This window comes from Ambystoma mexicanum, chromosome 3p (genome assembly GCF_040938575.1).
Source record: "Ambystoma mexicanum isolate Mex_15411 chromosome 3p, UKY_AmexF1_1, whole genome shotgun sequence".
Classification (NCBI taxonomy): Eukaryota; Metazoa; Chordata; class Amphibia; order Caudata; family Ambystomatidae; genus Ambystoma; species Ambystoma mexicanum.
In genome coordinates, this window is record NC_090925.1 from 1,101,850,952 (window position 1) to 1,101,877,170 (window position 26,219).

Consider the following 26,219-nt stretch of genomic DNA (forward strand, 5'->3'; position numbering starts at 1 on the left):
ACAATGCCATCCCTAAATAAATCCAAAAGCAACGGATTACATCTGGCTTCCTTTTGGCTTAATGCACCCGAAATAGGTTATTTAGAAATCCTTCCTCGTAGAAATCCAAAAGCAATGCAATCCCCAAATAAACCTTTTGAAATACAAAAGCAATTAATGTAATCACCAAATAATACAAATCAAAAAAACAAAGCAATCCCCAAAATATCCTTTAACAATATAGCCATTGTTTCGGTTTATGAGTTGGAAATAAATTAATTTAGGAGTTTGAATCCAAAAATAATACTATAACGCTGAAAAGAAATGCTTAAAAACACATTTGGTGCATCTTGTTGACTTGGGCTTTAAAAGCGTCACTGTGGCTTAATTGCGGCCCATTTCAGAAGGTATGATATCTGGTGTTGGCGACCTGTTTCGGTGAGTGGACACAGGGAAATGTCTCTGAAATTGGCTGGAAATAAAGACAATTCTCAGACATTTCGCTCTGACCACCTACCGAAACACACCGCCAACAACACATGGCCTACCTTCCCACATCCCCACACGTGTCCCGATGAAAACGGTACCTCACATGTGTGGGTGCACCTACCGGGGGCGCAAAAGGGTAACCCACTGGTAACCCCAATCCTTTCGGCACATCCCATTTTGTTCATGTGGGAAACCTACAGATTTGGGCCTAGGGTGTTGAAGCCAGCAAGGAAAACAGGGAACCCCATGCATTTCCCACAAGAGGACACCTGTGGGAATCCACAGAGTGGACCCTCTGGACTCTTTTGCAACCTCTGCGACTCTCTCTCACTCTCTCGTCTGGGCCGACCCATTCTGCAGGGCACACTCTCGATGCTCTGATCTCTTCTGACCTTCCCCTCTATGTCCCTCTCTCCACTCCTCTCTCCTGGAGTGATCACTTTCTCCTCTCCTCCCACGTCACCCTCCCTACCCCACAGGCAAAGCCATCCTCATCACTGCCACCTTCCTTCTCGGTCATCCGACCCATGAAGCGCGTGTCAGTTGAGGCTTTCGCTGCCACCTTCTCGCTCCCTCCTCCCCCTTCGGCTGACTCCCACCCTGACACAGCCCTCTCTACTCTCCACTCTGCTATATCTGATACTCTTGATATCCTTGCCCCTGTCATGAGAATCTGCCTGAAGCCCAAAGCCAAATGTAACTCCTGGTATGACTCGGATCTCGTCACCCTTAAACGCAAGTGCAGGGTGGCAGAGAGGAAATGGCATGCCTCATGTTCATCCTCTGACAAACTGGCCTGTCGCCTGCTCCAAAGGCAATACCGCCCTCCGTTCTCACCAAGAAGAGAGCCCTTATCCAATCCCGCATCTCTGCGGCATCTAATAATTCGGCCGAACTCTTTAAAATCTGCAAGGAGCTGGCCAACCCTGCTGCAGTCTCTACCTCTCCTGTCCCCTCCCAGGTCCTCTGCACGGCACTGGCCTCTCACTTCATCTCAAAAACTCAGAACATCCTGTCCTCACTCTCCTCCTATCACCTCCCCCCTCTATTCCCTGCTCTACCTCTGGCCCTTCTGCAGCCACCCCTCCGCTCTCCTTCTCTGCCTTTGCCCTGTTTTCTGCTGACGAGGTTTCGAGACAAGTCCGATCTATGAAAGTCTCGTCAAAACAGGTCCACCCCTGTTTCTCCAAAACTATCAAGGATCACATCGACTCCTTGGCTCCTGCCCTTGCTGACTTCTGCAATCACTCCTTCGCCTCTGGAGTCTTCCCATCCCCTCTCAAGCACTCCCTTGTGCAACCGCTTCTTCAGAAACACTCTTCCGACCCCTCCTGCCCTGCTAACTATCGCCCAATCTCTATCACTCCCTTCCTGGGCAAACTCCTGGAGAAACTGGCCACCTCCCAGCTTAATCTCCATGCTGAATCTGTTGGTAGTCTTCATGACCATCAGTCTGGCTTCAGAGCTGCCAGAAGCATGGAAACCGCTCTCCTGAACATCCGTGAGGACCTGCTCTCGAATCTTGACTCTAACACTCCATGTGTTCTCATTTTGCTTGATCTCTCTTCTGCCTTTGACACCGTCAACCATACCATCCTGCTCAACCGTCTCCGTGATAACCTGGGTATCACTGGTCAGGCTCTGGCGTGGCTGTCCTCTTTCCTCTCCAATCGACCCTCCCAGGTCCAACTGGGGTCTTTCCTCTCTGACATCTTTTTCTCTATCTGTGGTGTCCCCCAGGGATCTAATCTCTCTCCTTGGCTGTTTAACCAGTATCTGGCACTCCTCGCCCACTGCATCGCCGCTCTCTGCCCCAACTTTCAGTGCTATGCGGATGATACCCAGCTCATTTTCAGGCTACCCTCAGCCTCCTCTTCTCCTTCCCTCATCTCTGACTGTCTTTCTGTTATCCAAGAATGGTGTGCCGCCAACGACCTCTGCCTTAATGCCAGTAAGACTGAGATTCTACTCATCGGCACACCCACTCCCTCCTTCCCTGCAGCTCTCTGGCCGGCCTCTCTTGGCCCTCTTCCTGCTCCTACCTGCAAGGCAAAAAACCTTGTGCTCATCTTCGACTCCACACTCTCCTTCTCTCCTCACATATCCGACGTCTCTAAGAAGTCACACTACCAGCTCCACCCCCTCCGAGGTATCCTTCCTTTCCTCTCCTTCCCCCAGAAGCTCACTGTCTCTAGATCCCTGGTTCTCTCGAAGCTGGACTACTGTAACAGCCTCTATCTAAATCTGCCTGCCTCTACTCTCCGCCCTTTGCAACTCATCCAGAAGAGGACTGCGAGGCTTGTCCTTGGCCTCAAGCCCAGGGACCGTATCTCTCCAGGACTGAAATCACTACACTGGCTCTCAGTGACTGCGAGGATCAAGTTCAAAACCCTCTGCATTGTCCACAAGGCCTTCTGGGGCCCTGGGCTAAAATACCTTCAACTCTCTCTTTCTAAATATCTTCCTTCTCAAGCTCTTCGCTCATCCTCCTCCAACTCCCTCAGGGTCAGCCACTTCTCCAAACAACGAGTTGGGGGCAGATCTCTCTCCGCTGCAGGGGCCTCCCTCTGGAACAGCCTTCCTGCCTCCCTGAAACCTGAGGAGAACCATCTCTGGTTCCGGAAGCCCCTCAAAACCTTCCTCTTTGCCTCTGCTTTCTCTCCCCCTCTCCCCTGCTAAACTTCTGAAACTGCACTGAATCTGCAACTGGGCCACTCACCGTTCTCGGTCCTTGGCCCAGCCACTCTCCCCTGCACTGCCACCCTGGCTACCCCCTGCACTGCGGGACTGTGTCTGTATCCCTACAGCACCCCTTCCCAGCACTTGTCTGCACTTATCTCGCACTTGCCACTAGCTGGCCCTTGTTATTTATCCTGTATGCTATTAACCATGTACTGTACTCTCCCCTCTCCACTTCCCCCTTGCACTTTCCATTCCCCTCTACCCTTGCACGTGCGCGATCCGAATGACACCTGGCCTAGTAGGATCGTTGTCTGTCTCCCCTTGTTCCCCCCCGCCTTGTCGCGCCTTGAAACTTGTGTATAGGCGCGTTACAAATGCCATATCATATCATATCATGTGCCCCCATGCTTTGGGGGCCGGGAGGGGGGAGAGGGCTGCTAACTTGAAGCAGCCCCCTCCCCCCAACTCACAAACGGATCCATGGTGGTCCAGTGGGTTGCTGGTCACGGATCAGCGCTCTGCGCTGATCCGTGACCAGCAATGCCTCATGTAGATGGTGTCCTTGGAAAGGGGAGAACTTCATGGGAGATCCATGGTGGTCCAGTGGGTTGCTGTTCACGGATCAGCGCCTTGCGCTGATCCGTGACCAGCAATGCCTCATGTAGATGGTGTCCTTGGAAAGGGGAGAACTTCCCCTTTCCAAGGACACCACTTTTTGCCATATCCCTGGTGGTCTAGTGGGCCTCAGGGCCCCAAACCCACTCCCACCTCCCCTCGATTTATTTTTTTTCTTTTCACCCCTGGGGGCAGGGATCATCTGCCCCCAGGGGTCTCTCAGGCGCTGTGGCCCCATGCTTTGGGGGCACAGGGGGAAGGGGGCCGCTTACCTAGTAAGCAGCACCCCCACCCCCCGCGTCACAAACGGATCTGTATTGATCCGGTGACATTGCTGCCCGCGGATCGCGCGCCCTGCGCGCGATCCGCAGGCAGCAATGCCACACAAGGGGTATTGTTGCAAAGGGGAGAATCTCCCCTTTCCAACGATACCTGCCTCGATCTCCGGCTTGAAATACAGCCGGAGATCGAGGCGGAGCAAGAAGGTCTCTTACCTTCTCTCTTCACCGCAGCAGCAGAAAATGGCTGCTGCGGTGAATTTTACTTTCAGTTTCACGCCGACGTGCTTTACGCACGCTGACGTGAAACTGAGGGTAATCCAGCCCCCTGGCAGTGAGGGGGGACCTCCCCCTCACATAGCCCGGGGGTTGGATTACAGTTTTGCTCGATCCCTGCGTTGCAGGGATCGAGCAAAACAGAGTGCCAAAACCGACGAGCCGGCTCGTTGGTGGCAACCTGAAGCGCTTTCCACTGACAATCCGGCTCGTCGGTGGCACTTAAAGGGTTAAATGAGTGTGAACCTTGTTTCTCAATGATTTACAGAAATGTAAACTGCATGCAATACCTTACATTTACAATGTTTGCTCTTTTGTAAACCTAACCAAAATTATGGTTTGAAAGGTTTACACGTTTTTGTGAACCATTAAAACAAAGGTATACAACATTGTTGTAAACTATGTAATTATTTTGTTAATGGTTTACAGAACATTTGTAAACCTTTCAAACCATAGGTTGGGTATGGTATACAAACAAACAAACCATTGTAAACAAAAGGTTTTGCACATAGTTTACATTGTTGTAAAATGTTTGCAAACATAGTGTACGCTCATTCAAATGTTGTGTAAACTGCAAGTAGACATTATGTTTGCAAATTGTTTACAATAGCTGTGTAAACTGTTGCAAAGTTGAGGTTACGCAATGGTTTACCAATTTGAGAACATTTGTAAACTATCATTTTCATGACAAAAACAAAAAAAAATCATCAGAATTGCATAGAATTTACCAAATGGACGTTCTCTCCAGAGTACTCCAGCTTGTTTGCTGGGCTGGAAGACCAGAACCATCCAAGGTGGTCCACCTATAAGGCAGCCATCTAGAAGCACTTCTCCACACACAGAAACCCCCAGATGGCCCACAAGGCAGCCTACAATCTGCAGTGTGGAGAGGATCAGGCCCCAAGAGAATTTGTGCAGGAACTAAAACGGGCATTTGCGCAAACTATAAGGCGGGTGCACACAAATAGTAGGGAATTTATAAACACCTAGTTCCATGCACTCCCAAAATATATCATGACACAGCTGGTAAGAAATATTCATGATGACAGGACCCTGGACTGGCTAATACAGCAAGCTACCTGGATCTACGAGGTCCAAAAACCTGTAGATAAAAACAAAACAACCAAAAACCCCAAAACAACCAACACCCCCGCTGCTGCCAAGGTGGCAGAGGTGAAGGTTGCCTCCATTTCTTCCATAATAAGGGGGCGGCCTAAAAATACATGTTCCTAAAACCAACTAAATCAGAGGCAAAGAAGACCCTCTGATCAACCACAAACAGGTGGTAGTCAGGTGCGATACACCACAAATGTGCCCCCTAACTCTGCCAATTACATCAGCCCTAGGTACAAGGGCAACAGACCCATCTTGGGGTACGTGTGGACTCCCCTGGGCCAAGGGGCGATCCAATAAGGTGAGTACTGCCCCAGGAAACTTCCCTCCTAACTTCCCTCAGGAGGGCAGTAACCTTTGGAATTCTGGGTTAAGTGTTTTCCCTAGGTAACCTCAAAACCCCAACATCCAGGACAACCCTCTTTACTCTTCCAATTTTCAGGAGTCCAGACGACCAAATCAGGGAGAGGAGAGGCTATGGGTGGAGGGCTAACAAGGAAACTCACAGTACCCAGCTAACTCCGGGAGAAGGGATAGTTACCCTTCCCGAGAACAACTCAGATTCAACACAAGAACCCCTTACCAGCCGGAGCGAGTTTTCCAACTGGGGCTGGGTCGCATGTTGAGGGCTCGGCTGAACCCTCTGATGAATGTGGCGGCTCAGAATACCTCAAACCAAGAGTCTGGCCCCATGGAACAATGACTGGGAGAGAACTCTGATAACCCACCGGTTCAAGAGGATGCAGCACGGAGGAATGGGGTGCAAAGCCCTAGAGGAAGGTTACTCCCTCACCCGTGAAAAGCCTCTAGACACCCCGGAACCAGAACTAAAATCTCCTGCCCCCGAAAATCTGCAACACAGGTAACAGAGGGTGAGTAGGAGAAACAAAAAGATGAAAAAGGCCCATTTTATTAAAGGAAGTTAGTGTCCTCCAGTATGAAGGGGAAAAATACTTGGAGGATTCAGGGAAGAAAGTCTTCTCCTTCAGGGATGGGGGGATTCCTCCCAAAGACAAATGGGCCCCAAGAGACCATGACCCTGACTGGGTAGAGGTGGGGACTGATTTAGAATCACCCATCTCTGAACCCCAGAAATGTCATCCTGTGAATGTAATAGAAATTGAGGGATCCTCCGCACGAAACTGGTTCTAGTGACTGTCTACTGGTAAGGGGGGAGAGCACAGGGCAAAGGGAAAAAGGGGATTCCAAAATCCTGCCTATTTCAGGATGCCAAATTTTCTTTACAGATTCCCGAACTCCAACACAAAATACTGTCCAAAACTCCACAGTGTCGGAGTCCCAAATAAAGAAATTGACGGCCCAACTTGCCCAAAGGGCCCATTTCCTTTGCCCCTTGGAGGAGAAATAAGGGAGTTTCTATGCCTTTGTCCGGGAGCCAGGGCAATGTGCATTTTTAGCACTGGTGGACACTGGATTCCAAGCCACTCTTCTGTCCAAAAGGGCCCTTGAGCGTCAAAATTCAGGAAGGGGGGAGAGACACCAGATCTCTCTCACCCCTCTTCCTGGATAACTCCAGAGCTTCAACGGGAATGAAATTCCTTTTTGAGGGGACTCCAGATCTGGATATTAAAATTGGGCGACATAAGGTGAAACACCCAGTCATAGTCGTGACTCCATAGGGAACCCCCTATCTATTAGGGAATGGCTTCCATCGGAGGTTGTCTACCCTAATAGAATGCGTAAACAAGGTCCTCTGGACTCGGGCTAACCGTCCAATAAAATTTAAACAAAGCATCAACTATGTCAGTTTAAATGGCACATGCCACATGGTTGAACAAAGATATGACCAAATTGAGTTCCATTTCCAAAACAATCAAATACCTGACATTATTGCAATTGCTGTTGGATGGGAACTCTTCTCCATTCCTGAAAATCAACCTTTCCTTCCAGTTTCTAGTTTCAAGTGGAATTTCACACTGGAAGGAAATACCTTGAAATTGTATACCGATCCCCAATCTGAAAATTAAAGTCCTGTAGTCAAAAGTGATGATAAAGCAGCTCAAAGCTTGGCTGATATTCAGACAATGCGAGAACAGCTGTTCCTTCCTATTCAGTTAAATGAGGGGAGGGAGCCTGTTCTCGACAGAGTGTGCCTTCGTCAGCGAAGTGTTGTTCAGGAAACCCCCAAAAGATCCAACCATTCCCACATTTTAATTGATTGATAAGTGGGAAATGGGCTTGGAAACTCCCAATTCCAAACATCTCCTGGCGGTGTATGCAAAAAATGTCCAATTGTTGGGTTGTGCGAGATGTCCCAGCTGCATTCCATTTAGGCAGTGACATTCTCAATCGGTTTGCAATTAATTTGGACCTTATAAATTACAATGCCTGGTCCCGACTGGGGGGCAACCCTATGGGCTTTGATGATTCTGAAAAGGCATTTCGGTCAGCTCAATTGCTACTGTATGCAGTTAAAGTTCAAATTGGAGAGGAGGTCACCATCCCAGGATGGACACGACAATTCCCACTTGACTTAGAAATTAAGAGAGGAGAGAAACTTCAAACTCCAGATGCTTATATACTCCTCAATTCCCATCTCCCAACACCATTAGTTAATGTAGAACACAACACCATTCCAATAGTGGTGGATAACAGCGACCCTAGGAGTATCACTCTGGGTGCAGGCACCATTATTGGAATGGTGGTTGATGACCAGCATTTTTCCATGGACTTAGGAAATGAACTTATAGGACCAATCCCCAATCACTGCTATGACTATGACGATGACATACCGCCAGAAAGGATATTCACCTGGCAAGGAGGGAATTTCCTGGTGCACTTCTCCTGCCCTTACGGGGGGGAAGAGGTGACCTGTGACATCAGGAAGGATGAAGTGATAGTCCGGTTCCACAATGACTGCCTCTCCTACCTGAATCCCTCAGTCCAGGTCAACATCTTCACCTGAGACCTCTCCACACAGCTGGAGGAGGCCGCTGAGATCGCGAAACCTGAGGTCTTTTCAGACTTCAGACAATTGGTTGAAGAACGTGTCAACCTCGCTGATGTCTGTGAGACCGAGGATCAAAAGCAAAAGTTGAAAAAGGAGTCTCTGATAGAAATTATAAAAATCCTGTGGGATAATTCGCCCAGTCCACAGTACCTTCAATAATCTGGTACTCGGGATTTTAAAACCAAATGGCCAATGGAGACTTTGCGCAGACCTTCGGGAGCTGAACAAACAGGTTCACATGTCCTGATGGCTTCTTCCCTACATTGACCAGGAGCTGGCCCAGATCCAGGGATCAAAGGTGTACACCGCCATTGACCTGACCAATACATACTGGACCGTGCCCGTCAGCAGAGAGGAGCAGTACAAGCTGGCCTTCACCTTCGGGGGCAGCAGTACACATGGACCCGAACTCCCTTTGGATACCTAAACTCCAGAAATGAATTCAACATCTTTCTACACAAGGGCATGCATTACCTGGGTGAAAGGGGTAACCTGGCCTATGTGGATGATGTCCTGATTAAAAGCTCAACTGTGGAGGAACACATAGTGGAAATCTGCAGTATTCTCACCCAGATGAGGGTTGCCGGAGCAAAACTGTCCTTCCAGAAGGCACAGTGGTGTAGGACCTGTGAAAACTTCTTGGGAAATGAAATAACCCCTGAGGGTCTCTGTCCTCAGGAGAAGAAAGTGGAAGCACTGCTAAAACTGAAGGACCCCACAACTCTGCGTGAACTCAGGAGCCTTCTTGGACTGACTAATTACAATAGGAAGTTCATTGAAGATTACACAGAGGTCACAAGACTCCTGGTCCATCTGGTGAAGGGGGGTCAAGTGGGAGTGGGGTACAGAACAAACCGAGGCAGTAAACAGCTCAAAAGAAGTCTCTCACAAGCGCCTTGTCTAGCTTACCCTGACAAAAACAAGGAGTTCTTCTTAGAGACAGGGTTCTCGAATACATGCTTGACAGCAGTATTATGCCAAAACCATGACAACATCAATAAAGGCATCTCCTATTCAAGTAAGACTTTATCCACTGTGGAGGAAAAATTCAACGATTGTAAGAAGGCACTCCTGGCAATGGTGTGGGCATTGAAAAATTACCGCCCGTTCATCCAGGGGGAGCACATCATAGTGGAGACTCCGCACCAGCCTTTGCAATATCTCCAATGTGGTAGAATCCGGGCCGGAAATGGTAGTAATTCCAGAATTACTTCTTGGATTCTGCCCATGAAAGGCTTTCCTGTGGAGGTCATATATGGCCAAAACAAGAAGAGTCCCCTTACGCAAGGTTTGGCTGACTTGCATGATTGTGCCCGAGAACATTTTTTCGAGGACGAAAGTCTCAAAACCCAAGACAGCATGGAGGTGTACTTGAATTCCCTGCACAAAGTCTATGAAGAAGACAAATGCGAGGGGATGCCCACAGTTTATGTGGACGGGTGCTCCTACCATGTTGACAACAGTGGAGAAAAGGAACTGGTGGCCGGTGTTGGGAATGCCTGGGTGGATGATGCCCGGAACCCTCCGCTGGGTACAAAATTGGCCCCCACAGTAGTCAGTTGGTGGAGTTGATGGCAGTTCACCAGGCCATCCTCACTGCCGTGCAATACCGACTTCACAAACTGGTCATAATCACTGCTTCAGATTATGTCCGGAACGGGTTTGTGGAGCACCTGATAAACTGGAGAACCAGAGGAATTCTGTGTGCCAATAATAAACCACTTAAACATGGCAAGCTCATACAAAATATTGATGATCTGGACACCTCGAATGGGATGACCATCTATTGGAAAAAGGGGGAAATCCAGGTCACTGCTGTCACCAGGTCCCAGACAAATGCTCACAATGAACTCTCAACTGCCCAGTGGAGTAAGGAGACCCCAGATGCTAATTTAATTATGGCACAAAAAGGGGATCCGATTGTTGGGAAATTTTACCAACACATTGAGGACGCAGTGAACTTTCCTCTGACGGAAACCGATTACATTAGGAAAGGGGACCTCAGGGTGTTGATGAAGTTTCCCAAAATGTTCCGAATCCAAGACGGTTTGTTGGTAAGGAGATCTATCTCTGGATGTGACCAGTGGGTGGTACCTACCTCATTCCGAAGCCTGATGCTAAGTCACGTCCATGACACGGCTACAGCAGGTCATCGGGGGTTTCATACTATGCTAGAAATCTTGCAATAGGTTGCATACTGGCCACACATGGGGCAGGAGCTCAACCAATATTTGAAAGGGTGTCTTTTCTGTGCACAATTTCAGTCAAGTTCACTCACACTCTGACCTCCCCTGCAGAAGAGGGGGATGACACTGCCATGGTCAGATTTACAAGTAGATTTCATCAGGCCCATGATTTGCTCCTCTAGGGGAACAAGTACATGTCAAAGTAACATGCTTGTTTACCAAATGGGTGGAATGTCTCCTGGCCCCATATTGCAAGGCAGAAACAGCAGCTGCCCTGATGATTAACCACATCTTCTCACGTTTTGGCATTCCCCAAAGGATTGAGTTGGACCGAGGAAGTCACTTTACCAGCGAAGTGATGAGAAAGATGTGGGAGATACTTGGGGTTCAAAGGAAACTGCATATAGCATACCGGGGATCCTCTGGTGGGGGAGTTGAGAGGTACAATAAAACCATTGTGAGCATTCTCAAAAAGTTTGTGGCAGATTCTGGGCCAAGTTGGAACCTCCGATTACCGCTTGTCCTGATGGCCATCAGATCTACACCATCTACTGCAACCAAAATGTCTCCATTTAAGCTAATGACTGGATGAAAAATGGTGCTACCTCAGCATCTGCTCTACAGAACACAAGATCAGGCACTGATAAACACCTCCAAAACACATGAATATGTTTAGAATCTAAGAAAACACCTTCAGCAGGCTTTGCCATACGCTCAGCGGAATCTGGAGAAATCAGCAGAGGGGGTGAAAACTCACTATTACTTAAAAACAACCAAGAAAGAATATCAAGTTGGGGACACGGAAAACTTGTACAATTTTCAAAGGAACCAGACTAATGAGAGACTGTTCTTCCCTTCCTGGCACGGTCTCTTTGAAATGGTAAACGAAATTTCATCTGTCGCCTACAGGATCCGCATCCCCAAAGGAGAGCTGTCAGAAGAGAAGTGGGTCCACATCAATCAGTTAATAAGTTGTCATCCCAGATATACTTTGCAGCTGAGTGATAAGCCAAAGGAAAATCAATTAGAGAAGATATCTGAAGAATGAGAAGAAAGAAAATGTAAAAGAAGAAAGAAATGTGTAGTTCCATAGGTATATCTGTGTAACAGGGAGTACTTTTCTTTATTGTTATTGCAAATATGTATCAATGAACCACGGTGTAAAAGTCAGATTATGTCCTTGCCTTGTTGAGTAATTTCATTGATGTTATTGTTCAAATACCACAGAAAATTGTAACTGTATGCATGTTTCACTGATATAACTCTTTCAGGAAGATTGCCAGTTAAATATTCTGAAACCTGTTTTTATCTATCTCCTTATTGTATTTGTTTATTATTTATAAAGTGTGCCAAACCCTGGGGTTTCTGGGCCCATTTACAAGACAGCATAGAATAAACAAGTACATTAGACACTGAAAGACAGTATGATTTGGGATTGCAAGTTGATACATTAGAAGGTGAGATAAGTAGGATAGGTACATAACAAGTCTAACAAGAGAATAGCAGCAGAGATATGGGGCAGGAGAGTGATCAGATGAGGAGGCCGTAATACATCAGTGTAAAGGAGATGTCAATGGTCAAGAGATAAGTGCAGCGCAGCATAGGAATAGGGGGTAGTCCCTACTATTCTAAATATTGCGGGAAGGAGTGTAATTTAAGGAAAGCCATTTTTAGTGTCGGACCTAAAACTCTGGACAGTCTGGTCAGTGCGTAGATGAATAGGGAGGGCGTTCCAGCTGAGGCTGCTTGATCAGGGAATCTGATTCCTCCTGCTCTTTTCAGGCTAAACCGTGGAATATTTATCTGGAAGGAGTTGGTGGACCTGGTCGGTCGAGATGAGGTTTTTCTTATGATTTTTTCACTTAGATATTGAGGCGCAGCTTTGTTCAGGCACTTGTGGGTGATGGAGACTAATTTGAAGTTGATCCTATCATTGATGGAAAGCCATTTTTAATTCCTTTTCGTTTCTGAGATATGAGCATTCCTTGGGATATTTAGAGCATCTCTCAGCCCATTATTTTGAAGAGTCTGAAGCTTATTTGTGATAGACTTGTTTGCTCCTGCATATAATGCATTGAAATCATCTAGGGGATTAGTGCCCTGGCAAGAATAATGCAACTATTGGTTAAGAGGTATGGTTTGCACGTGTGTATACGCTTATAAGTGTACGACGTGGCCGATGCTGTTCTGTTAACTTGTTTGCACAGGTTCAGGGTGGAGTCAAGGTAGATTCCGAGGGTTTTAGTATCCTTAGGAGTTTTGATAATATTGCCGTTGATGTTGAATGCAGCATACTGGGCATCAAGTTTGTTAAGGTTGTTGGAGGCGCCTACAATCAACATTTCTGTCTTTCCATCATTCAGGCAGATGCATTGGATAGCCATTCATTCCTGGATGATTAGATAGATTTTATGGAGTAGGGCATGGTCTGAATCATAGTTTCCTGATAGACGAATGAGTATCTGAGTGTCATCTGCATAATTTGTGTAGATGACACCTAGATGGTCTAGTTTGTCAAAGAGTGGCTTGTTAAATACATTGTACATAGTCGGAGAGATGCACAAACCTTGTGGTACTCCGCATGTAATGGGGATTGGGTCTGCAGCATCTGTTTGAGAGAAAACTCTCATTGATCTATTACTGAGAAAGGATTTGTTCCAGTTTGCAGCATCTTGGCAGAAGTTAGCTGATGATAATAGGTGTTCACAAAGGATGTTGTGATCCCCATATCAAAAGCAGCTGAGAGGTCCAAGAGGAGGAGTAGAGCGCATTGCCTGTTTTCTTTTAGTAGATCTATTTGAATTTTTAGGTCGATTAGGGCATTTTCAGTTCCGTGGAGAGGTCTAAAACATGATTGTCTAGGCCCTAAAAGATTGTTTGTCTCTAAGTAATGCTGGATTTGAAGGTACGCTGCTTTATGAAGTATATTGAGTAAAAACAGGACTGTTGTGATCGGCCTGCAGTTGGTAGGGATGGACGGATCAAGGGAAGCTTTCTTAACTAAAGGCAGAACCCATGCGGTCTTGAAGTTAGTTGGTACTTGCCACGTTCTGAAGGAAGCATTTATCAGTTTAGTGATAAACAGAGCCAGGTCTCTGGCTGCTTCTTTTATTTTTTGTGCAGGGAAATGCTCACCTTGGCATCTCAATGGTTTCAAGGATGCTATAATTTTTTCTACTTCCGTTATGGTGATTTAAGTGAATTTTAATTCTTGGATTGTGTTCAAAGCTGGGTTTTTTGGTGATTTAAGAGAAGTCTCTGAGTTGGGGAGGTTGAGTCTTTTGGTGGCTATTTTGTTTTGTAGAGTAACAATTTTGTTAGTTAATGCATTTTGGATGTCCATGCACCATTCTTTGTTTTTAGGGCATGAGTCGTCAGCAGCAACAGGGGATTCTAGTTCCCTTAGAATTGCAAAAAGTTCCTTAGTACTTGAACTGGCCAGCTGGATTCTTTCATTGTAAGTTTCTTGTTTGGTACAAATGATTTCCACTTTGTAAATGTAGGTTATTTCTGTCACCTTTTCTTTATTTTCTTTTGAGAGTAAGTTTTTCCATTTAGCTTCCATTTTCCTTTTTTTCAAGCTTTAAGGCTTTTAACTGTGGAGTGAACCAATTATTGAGATATGCTTTAGGTTTGCTATTTCAGAGTTTGAGAAGTGCAATAGCATCTAAGGCTTGGGTCATAGTGTTGTTGTAAAGGTCAAGAAGTTCTGCTGGATCTTGTGAATTGGAAGAGTTTAGAGTCGGGAGCAAGATAGGCAGCAGGTTGTCCGTAGTAATGTTATGTTTGTTTCTGGTGAGGACAGATGGTGCCATTATTTTAGGTTTGTTATCGAGCCTGTTGGCACGGATATTAAAGGGGATTAGGAAGTGGTCTGACCAAGGCTGTGGTACAATAGCTGTGATGGAAGTTTCACAGTTGAAGTCAGCCACCCAATCTAGTATTCTGCCTTTCTAATGGGTAGGTTGGATGACTCTTTGCTTGAAGTCTATTTCGACTAAGGAGTCAGCAAGATTTTTAGCTGAGTGGTCATTTGGGTCCTGGAATCCTAAGTTGAAATTACCTAACAATAATATTAGGGATGAGGGTTTAGTTTTGTCTGCTAGGATAGTTAAGATGTCCTCCTCAAAAGACCCAATGGGTCCGCGAGGTCTATATAGAAACTGTATGGTTAAGGAGCTGACTTTGGAGATGGCTATTTTGCCTGTTAGGAGAGCGCATGATTTGATCGTTGGGGTGGTCGAGACTCTAAGTGCTAGGCTAGCCTCGGTGATGAAGGCAACCACTCCGCCTTTATTTGTTTCTCTGTCAGCCCTTACAATGGTGTACGCGTTAGGGATGGCCAGGAGGTCCTGCCGCTGCATGCAGCCAGGTCTCAGAGATAGCTAGAAAGTGTAGGGATCCATTGGTGATAATGTCCGCTATATCTTTGGCATGTGTGATGATAGATCTTGCATTAATTAGTGCACCCTTGATGGGGAGGTTATTCGCCTGAGGTGGCGTTGTTTGGATTTCTATTGGGTTCTTAGTGGGTTTTTTGATCTGTGGAGTTTTGGCTTTCTTGGTAGGTTTTTTGATCTGAGGAATTTTAGCATTAGGTGGGACAGTTTGCATTGGTGATTTATAATTTGGAACATCTTTGTTGGAATGAGGTAGGGTACAACCATTCTCTGAAGGTGTGACAATAGGCAATATGTGCCTTCTATTAGTATAGTTTAGGCTTGCTAAAGAAAGTTGTCTGGTGGGCCACCCAGGCAATCTGGTAAGTCAAGAACCAAGTCTCTCCTTTCAAAGCTCACCAAAGCAGGGTTGGTTTGCCGTTGCTTTAGTAGCAAATAGTTTAATAAAAATTGGCTAGGAGTGGGAATGTCGGTTCGGATGGCTAGTCTAGATTGGTTTATAGGATGGACGTTGGAGCCTGATGCTAGGCTTGGGAGGAAGGATGTTGGCTTGACCTGTGGTGAAGAATTAAGATTTAGTGAGGGGAGAAATTTAGTTGGTTTAATCCCGATGGATAAGCAGGGATTCATGTTTAGACAGGGGTGTATCTGCTCAAACTGGCATTGGTATGTCTTTAGACCATGAAGTAGACTTAATATGAGTAGACACTATAGACTAACAGTGAAGGGCTTGGTGATATACATGCTATGTTATGCACTGTCGCCAGAGAATCACAGAGCATATACTAACAGTAATGTTCAGCTGTGAGTTAGGCAGGTTTCATGTGCAGTATGGCTTGCTGATATTATGGAGGTCCACATTCTTGCTAGTCAATGGTGGGGTGTAAAACTAATCGCAAGTATCGTCTAACGGTATAGGCTAACGTGACAATGCAGGTCAAATAATGTAAACTGGTGTTGTACAACTAGGCATCAATCAATACATTAGCAGTTACAGTTGCTATCAATCATTAATACAGTTGTAGAGGTACGTTTACATAATGAGCAATAGGTGGCTAAGGCAAGGTGTCAGAGAGTAGGTTCATCAGAATAGTAGCTGTATCAAACTGTTTGAAACATCAGATTACAACACAGAGGCCAGCTAATTGTTAGGCATGGCTAGAAATCTAAGCAGTACAGCCTACAGAGATGATTATAACATAGAAAATGACTAAAGGAAGGTCTAGCTTGATGTAGCTTCGCAAACGAGAGGATCACCGCAACACAATGTTCGCGATAAGGGCAGTAAGCCATATGCAGTTAGGTATATGTTAGGCTGGAGATGCGAGGAATGGCAGGATGGCTACCTAAAAGTACAAAGCCTAGAAAGACATGACACGTAAGCCGACATAATAGCGGGAATCGACACGATTGAGGTTCGGCCGTAGTTTCAATGATCGTTAATGAGTTAGATCAAGTAGTGCAGGCATTAGGGAAATTGATAGCCGCCACAAGCGAGTCAAAAAAGTTCAATGACCAATAACAGTTTGTGTGGTGACAGTAAGTTCCAGCAAGGTCAGGTCGAACTGACGGTAGGGGTGAGCGAGAAGTGTAGGGTAGCTTACCCTCCAATGTGGGTGCACAATAAGGTAGGAAGAAGACCGAGTTCCGTGCCTCTATGTGTCGTTACGGGTCGGACAGGGTCAGACAGGATGGAAGCCTTGGTTGCCGGCCTTCGTTGCGTAGGCCGGCTTTGCCTACCGGCAAAACGTGATTGGAACTAGTAGAGCACGAGTAGCCAATCAGCAATGCCCCAGCTGTAACAACAGGGTGTCAGGCTACGAAGCATAGACAGCGTCCATCTTGGGATGTAGCAGCCTTCATGGGCGGCCAAGGGCACCAAAGTCTGAATGCAGATTCGATGGGAAAGTTGCAATTAAGCACTGATCAAATTAGGCAGCAAAGGATTCAGAGAATAATGCCACGAGCCTGTGCTTCTCTGTAAAATGTACTTGAATAGTAACAAATGCTCAAAGGGGAATGGTGAAGCCTTATGGCTTACCTTCCAGGTAGATGCAGGGTCTGATGCTGCTCCTGCACCTGGTGCGGGCTCCAGCTTGTACGGCATTAATTAGATAATTAACTCTGTTACTTCCTAGCCTGGTGAGGACCTCCCCGGGGCCTGGAAAGGGAAGGAAGGAAAAGGGGTGCCACTCCATACCCTCCAACAGAAAGACGAAAGGAGATCTTGGCGTGCTGCTCCCTGATAAAAGAGGACTCTGCCCACTCTGCCATACTCTCCCTCAACAAGAAGTCATGGGAGAGCATGGGGGGGATTATGTGGGGTACATTTACCAGCCCCAACAGAAATCCCCTACAACAAAAACTGCATTTTAGCAATTTCCCAAAAAACAGCTGTGCTTTTGTTTGCTAAGCACATATGGGGCGAGATTTGAACATAGCCACTGCAATAATGACTGCATTTTGTGTTCCTTCACATGAATCCGGAGAAAATCACTTTAATGCAGTATGGCTCTGCATTTCTCTTCTGTCATTTAAAAACTCAAGGCTGCACCAGAAAATGACCTGCATTCCAGATAGCATCGCATTGGTGTCTCTTTTCGTTTTAAACAGCACCTAATTTGTCTTATTCAACACAGCCCTGTCTGTTTATTGCATTTGAATACCATTAAATAAGACAAGCCCTTAGAACAGCATTGTTTTCATAAAACAAAATCAATGAAGAGCAGAGAATCTTGTTCAAATCAGCACGGCAAGGATTCACTTTTGCAATAAATCAACACACGCAAAGTACTTCAAATGAAAGCTACAGCGTGGCTTTCTTGCTGGCCTTGTGTCACTTACAAAGAAACTATTTGCAAGCATATTTCCGTGGCCAGAAACTGACCTGATCTGTAAAAGCCTTTCAGAAAATGAATACCAAAGAAACGCATTTTGTGAACTGAACATGAGACAAAAAGAACACAAAGCAGGGAAATGACACTTTGAAACCAAATGTGGAATAATACCATTACTCGCACAGAAACAGTATTACACATGTGGGGATGAGGTTTTGTTTATATGAATATTATACTAATTCCCAAAACAACTTGGTTCCGTTGAAAGAAAAAAAAAGAAGAAAAAAAAATCGTTTGAAAACAGCAGAACAGGTTTGGTCTAGGCAGGCACTTCAAAGTTACCAGCCCACATGGGAAAGGACTCCCCTCCACAAATATGAAAGGGCCAAAGTGTGGAAATGTGCGACCACATCAGATTGGCCGGCATTTCTACAGCAAGGGACAATGGACCCAAGGGAAACTAGCACTGTCACAAAGAAGAGTGATTTCTTTTGACACCCCTCCTTAGCTTCAACCGCCTGATATCAAAGGGCGCCATGAAAACCCTGTTGTTCAGACTGACACAGAGGGGGCAGGTTGACTGTGGAGATTTGAAGGACCGCCCATACAGTGACAAATGCCCTCCATAGACTTTAGAGAACTTTTTACATTAAGACATTTCTTTGAATACCCTGAATAAGCAGTAATGTGAGATTATGACACTTTTTATGGGATTTTTCGAGACACAGAATGAGACTAGGTGTGTCGTTTTAGCCAATGGTGAACTGGAATGGTGGAAAAAAATATTTTGGTGTGAATCATAAATAGCACTGACATGAAACTTGAGGAAAATATGCCAAATGCTAGTATGTATATATGTAGCCATTTGCAGAATTTTAGATGTTTTATTTCTCCTAAAAACAGCGAAATTGCACCTAGGGGCGAAGCAGCATCGCACAGAGGTGGGGTTCAAAACGACATATCCCTTATGAAATATGAAATCCATAAAAGTTAATCGCCTTCTGATAATTGACATTCCCTGAAAATGATTAGGTTTCAGATACAATTTAACTTTTAGGTTTCTCTAAATTCTTCATAACAGTTGATCCAGTAATTAAAAGTGTGCTTATGAAACCCAGAAATATATTTGTTTTATATTTAAATATCACAGGAAGTGAATGCACTTCTTACAGGAAAGAATTTAAAGAGAATTCTTCATTCCTCCCACAGGGTTCCACAAATCCAATTTATGGACCCAGAACAACTCTCTACGTGCCATAATGTCCTGCATGTTTCCACCTCTTGGTGGTCTTGAAATTATTTCTAGAATTACACATTTAAATTGTGATATAGAATGATGTTTAGCCTCGAAATGTCGATAGACTGATGATTTCTCATTTTTAGTTCTGATGTTTGACTTGTGTTCAGTGAGTCTTTCTTTCATCTTTCTGTATGTTTGGCCACACAGGCATATGAATCCATAGATTATGAATTTGCTGTAGCTTGTAGCGAAGTCATGTAATTTGATCTTCTGTCCTGTGTATGGATGTATAATAGTATCACCTTTCTGTACATTGTTACAATGGCAACAGTGAAGACAAGGAAATGTGCCTTTCTTTGGTTTATTCATGAATGTCTGCTTATTTTTCTCAACTCTCTTTGCTTTAACTAAACAGGTTTTTGAAACAGTTTATTGAGTTGAGGGTCCAATCTAGTGATTTTCCAATTTATGTGAATGAATCATAATTTTTTCAGATTCAACAATCAATTCTATCTTCAGATTTCAGGTACCTCAATGTGCTCAGAAATGGCGCCATCCTATGCCAACATTTTTATGTTTTTTTTTTTATCAGAACACATCCTGAATTATCCTACATGGTCAAACAAATTGGCCATGTGGAAAAGATATATTGTCATGCGCGAGTCTGTGGCCACCCCGCAACCTCGGAAACCATCCAAGTGCAGACAATGATTTTGCAGCAAGTTCTGGTCTGGCAGCTCTTTCATGTGGAGTAAATGGAGGTTGCCATGGAGAGTGACAACTAAGGCATTCCTCTCGAGTCACGTGAGGAAATGACGTTCGCTGAGACGGCCGCTTATGCTCCGTCTCTGCCCTCGGAGGAAGTTAAATTGTCTTCCCTTCCTGTGTTCCAGTGCTTCTAATTGAAGTTACTGTGTTCATACCCGTTTCTTCGATGAACTACTTTTTGTCTTTGTTTGGAACTTTCTATGGATATCCGGCTTTGACTCCTGCTTCGGTTTTGGACCTGACCTTGCCTCTCGATTTTGCTAAGATTCGTTTACCTGGTAACGGACCTCAGACTCCTCGACCTGTTTATTCAAATCATTTCCATCACAACGCTTACCTGTGTAGGATTCCTCTCCTACTCCAGCCTTCTCCCCTCCAAGTCCTGATTCCCGTCCATTTGCGGCTTCCGGCAGGAGTTCAGCGTTGCCGTTTGGCATCTCCGGTGCAGCTGCGTCTTCTGCACCTTCAGTTCTTCTTGCTGCGGTAAGCCCACTGAGTCATTTCTGGGAACCAATTGTATATATAAATACTGCTATCATTCAACCTTCTCCTACATATCAGTGCTCCTGAACTACTGGTACCATAACTCCTTGTAATAACCATTACCTTGGATTACCTTATACATATTACTTTCTACTGTCAGTATACCAAACTTCCTTCATTAAAGGACTGCAACTATCATTTGGAAATAAGTGTACTTCGAATGCTCTGCTGATTAGTGCACCATCCCGTAACCAGTGCGTCCCTCCTGCCACTCGGGGTAGTATCCTAAACTAACCTTCCTGTTTATTGTTTTCTTCCGCTGTTGTTAGCCTCTGGTTCTTCCTTGTTCTACTTATTCTGGTGGTAATAATTGAACCCTGACTAGGGGTGGGATGGTGTCAGATCTCTCCTGTCTACCTAGTGTTAATTACCAATTGTCTCTATAGGTTCGGGAATCCTGTCCTTAGCAAGATAATATCAAGGTACTTGTTCCTCTCTGTTGTGAGATTACCTGTGTTTATTGGTGTTGAGACCATTAACGCTTGTTGTTTCTTTTTCAGCATTGGTATAAGCTGTGTGCGTGTTCCCCGCTCTTTTGTGGGATCAACTCCTCTGTCTGTCTTCTATAAACAGGGTATAATACAAACGGGTGTATCGGAAAAAAGAGTTCCCTCAAATTGATGAGGCCTGTATTCTGGGAGATTAGTTCGAATCAAGCTCGCTGTTGAAATCTGATCTGTGGCTCATTGTCTATCCCGAGACGACATAGCCCCTAGCAGTATAGGTGCGGTGAGTTACATATATAAATGATATGTTTGGAATTTTGAAGGCCCTAAAGAAGAACTATCAATTTTATTGAACCACCTGAATAGTTGGAACCTGAGAATTCAATTCAGCTTATAAGTGGGCACTCCAATGGTACACTTTCTTGATGTTAAGATCCTTCCATGCAACAACAGACTACAATTTTTTGAAAACCGACCCATGTTAACAATAGTTTACACTATACCAGTCCTCATCCGCAGCACCTGAAGAACTATCTCCCTTTAAGTCAACTTTCCCACTAAACACCAAACTCCGCCCTCTAGTTCACTTTGACTTACCATATTCAAGAGTTCCCCCTCTTTACCCTCGTACAATTTATCTTCCCTCCCAATTGATATTCTTTATCACCACCTCCTTATTTTGAAAGGCATTGAAGACATTGTTCCCAAATGTTCTGCAATTCTTTCTTTGACTTCTCTGATTGTACTTTCTGTGTATAATTTTACATAGCAGATAATGGCATAGAAATAAGCTATTGCAATGAATGAATTACTTAAATTAGATTTCATTCCCACATAAGTTTTCATATTCTCTAATATCAATAAGCGCATATTTACAATTATTACAATTTCCACATTTCAAACTGCCTGTTGGCTCCTTATTTAATCATGCTTTCTGAGTTTTCTTCTGTTTCTTTAAATGACCTGGGGAATTAAATGTTCCTGCCTTCCAATACACCATATTTGCACTTACTTCTAAAAATGTGTTCATGTCTACATCTGTTTTAAGCATATTACAATGCTTTTTTAACCACTTGAAAATCTGATGGCTTTCATTCAGATTGGAAACAAAAAATATATTCCAATATGTTTAAAGATGGCCAATAGGATGTATAATTCATTCCTTATTTCATGTTGGACACAAGTCATTGACGTTGTATCATGAATCCAAATGAGAAACTTTGGTCTGTTTGCGTTTGATATTTTAGTTTGGAAGTAAATAAGTATAATTTAACTCAGATAGGAATCATAAAATAGACTCAGACATGTTTAAAGATGGCCAACATGACTCAAAATGCACTCCTTCTTTCATGTTGGGTACCATGTATTGACTATATATTATGAATGTAAAATGAGAATGGATACAATTAAACATTTTGGTCAACTCTTATATAAGATATGAGTTATATAACTCATATAAGGGAATAGAGAAAGTTCAAATTTGTTTCACACAACACATGTCGGCGGATATAATGTTCTTATGTTATTTTGATGGGAATTATAACATAGATTCCGAGACGTTCACCATCCATTGACAATATATTATGAACCCAAAATGGCACCGGCCACACCAAAATGCTGGCAGCACGCTGCTATCACACTGGTGGCTCTAGTTATTACACTAGTTTCAAACACTATGGGTAAGAGTTGTAATGCTACATGATGATATATTTAACATGTAATAATTAAGAGATGGAACACTTAAAGTTGGTTAATTTGAGTTTTAATCAGGAACATAAAAAATGTCTTGTATGTCAATGAATTAAACAATCACCTTATTTAAGTAAAAACATACCAGGGAAGAACACCGGGCAGTTATTTAGTTGGCTGAGAATTTTTTTTTTCAAAGTAAATCATTCTTATGACCAGTATTAATAAATTGTGATTGTGAATTTTCTTGTATGTAAAAAGTATGCTACAAACTTTGAAACAGTTTTAAAACATGAGATACAGTTATTCAAGGACAGAACGTTATATTCGGTGTGTAATTTTTGTAAAGCACATATATATGTAAACATAACTTGACTATATGGAGATAATGTTGATGCCTATCACACTTACATTGACAGACCTGGAAGAAGTATGCGTTGTGTGAAGATTTTATTCTGATTTTGTGAAACACATGTCAGTCTATGACTCAATGTTGTAAAAACAAATTGATCATTGTGTTTCAAGCAATAAAGAAGAATGGACCACATTATGGATGTCACATGCAAGGTTTATGATTAAAAGTTGTTACTAGAACCTGTAATTTGGGGAAAACATGTAACATGAATGAAGAATACCAAATATTGCTCAAGATTTTTGTTGAATTGCAACTTTGGGATTTATATCCATTCTAGGGTTTGAGGATTTTCTCTTTTTTTACTGTGTGAACTTTCATGATTAAATTGATGGCAGGACTGCTATTGATTGTGTATTTTTAGTGAACTGTGTACATGTATTTCAAGGAATTTAGTTTTTTGGACTAATTGAGAATCATGTGAGTATATTGATGAATGTTGCATAAAGTAAATAATATATATATAAAAATGTATAAATATATATATATATATACGTGTATATATATATATATATATATCGTTTATATATTTTCATTCTGAGTAGCGTACAAGATGCCAATCCGCCGAGCAGCACTCCTCACTGAAGGTCCCAAAACCAGTTTGTCACGGACAAAATACAAGACTGCGTGGGTTGTACAAAATAAACAACCTTTATTTTAATGTCCTCAGTTTCAAAAAAGAAAATTTAATTTTCCCAGTAGCATTGTTTGCCAGACGGCAGACTGACGCGTTTCGCCACAACCTAGTGGCTTGTTCACTGTACTTCCTCGTCATGAGGAAGTTCGTTTTAAAACAACACCCAAGTGATAGAAACAGAAAAGGTGACTTATGCCTCACACATTTTGTCTGGTGGCCATGTTGGTTTGGGCTCACAGTAGTAACTACCAGTCCCCATAGTAATATGTTTTACTGATCTCTTCCGTGATAATAATGTCTAATACCAATTTTGTATAACATTTACAAACAATTGCATACATTTATATATGCCCATGTGATTTGGAGAAAAGAGGATTTTTTGAAAAAGCATAATGCAATTTATTTCTTTTGTTTCCCTTCTTTCCCACATTACACATAGACATGCGCGTTCATGTGAGTTTGGTATTATTGAGACCGTGGTAATTAAACATTGTCTCCTTGCACTGATTTTTTTGACACATTGTTCAGTTCAATACAGATGATTGACGTACCTCTAAAAATACAATTATTAAAACAGTTCCAAGGTTAACATGCATACTGGGTTTTATAGAGTTGTAGCTTAAATGCGACTACCAAAGTCCATAGTGCTAGATAAGTTAAGACCATGCTTATTGTCCAATATTGTATTGGTATATTATCATAAATCTATATATAAGAGAATATCACATCCTACATATCTTACTAATATTGGTAGAATGAGGGTCCCATGCTCCAATTCATTTTTTTGATATCTCAAAAGCCCAAGACAATTTTTTAGAGCCTTGCTCAGGTTGTACATAGATTTTGCACTCCGAGAACAATAATTGCATATAGTAAAGTGCATCATGCATTCCTACGAACAAAAAAAGCTGCAAATGATTTTGAACCCAGCTGGTATAAAGTGCATAGTGCATTCCTATGATAGATGTACAACATTTAACCTTTTAAGAACAATAAGCTTCATCTAGTTTTAAATGAACAGCTAATACAAAGTGCATAGTGCATTCCTATAATAAATAAACAATGTATAACATTTTAAAAACCATAATAGGAGGTGATGTACTTGCAACGTGTCAAGTGCAATAGTAAATGTCACAGTGCTTCTAATTCTAGGAAAAAGGCAATTGAACTGTCATAATAATAAAGACTGTTCATACTTAAGCAGGAATACAGGGATAAACTGTTGAGCTACCAACTGATAATAATATTGAAAGCATGGTTTTGCAAATCTGGTATGTGTTTTATTTTCCCAAAGTGTCCAAATGTAATCACACAAAATAGTGATATAAGTTTGGTGCAATGGGCCTGGCCCACGACAAGGACGAATGCCTACTCTGAGTTACTTATTGGGGCATGCAACATGGCTGAAGCTCTAGGTTGAAATGGGAATTAAAAAATTCTGATTGCGGATGCAGTCCGGAGTGCTCGAGGGGATTGCAGAAAATTTGCGCGGGGGCATCTGCAAGGACCTGAACGGATGCTTTTGCAAATCTGTCCTGTGTTTTTTTTCATGAAAGTGTGGGAACGCAAGTAGAAAAAATAGTGATGTAACTTTGGTGCATGGACAATGGGCCTGGCCCTCTGCAAGGACAAATGCCTACTTTGATTCACTTATTGGGGCATGCAGCATGCCTGAAGCTGTAGATTTAAATGGGAAAAGAAATTCAGCCTGTGACTGCAGCACGTAGTGCTGGATGTGATTTTGGCAAAGTTGCAGGCATGCAGCATGGTTGAAGCTGTAGGTGTAAATGGGAAAATAAAATCTGCTTGCGGCTGCAGCCCGGAGTGCTGGAAAGGGTTGTAGCAAAGTTGTGCGAGAAGCATCAGCAAGGTCCTGAAAGGATGCCTTTTGGAAATCTGTCTGTGTTTTGCTTTTTTGAATTTGTACAAAAAACAGTGATGTAACTTTTCTGCCGTAGGCAAAGGGCCTGACCTTCGGCAAGGACAAATGTCTACTCTGATTTGCTTATTGGGGTATGCACTGCTGATAACGACTCGCATAAGTATGCATTTCAGAAAATATGTTTGTTAAAGGAGGTTTATAGTTCTTTCATATATGTTAAAAGAGGAATTATTAATAACTTACATGCAGTGATGTAACATTATGAAACATTTTCACTTATACAAACCTATTCAATTGACAGAAAAAACTCTGTTAAAGGGAAGTTACGATTAAGATGTACCCCATCCTTGGGACTCCTCTGCCCCAGGTGTTAGCTAGTGGCCTCCCACCTTGGGATTCTTTGCCACTTCCCTCATGGGCTCCCATGAGCACTTGCCTATCCGTATTACCCTTTTTATTTATGCACTTCTGTCACTGCACAATGCATACGTGCATTTATCAAATGCACCTCTCTGCCGCCTCCTTCCTCTGCCACCTCTTTGGCACCCCCTGCTGCTTCTTTGTTCGCCCTGTTGCCTCCCTGCTCCACCACCCCTCTGGCACTCTCTTCTCCCTCTCTGACTACCCTGCCTTCTCTTCCTTCCTCCTTTGCCCATCCTCAGGCACCTCCAACACTTCCGTAGGGTGTACCTCTGGCCTGTACACCTCCACAAAAGTCCTTCAAATGTGGCAACCTGCTCCACATCGCTACTCTCAACTCTTGTTCAGCTGTAAAA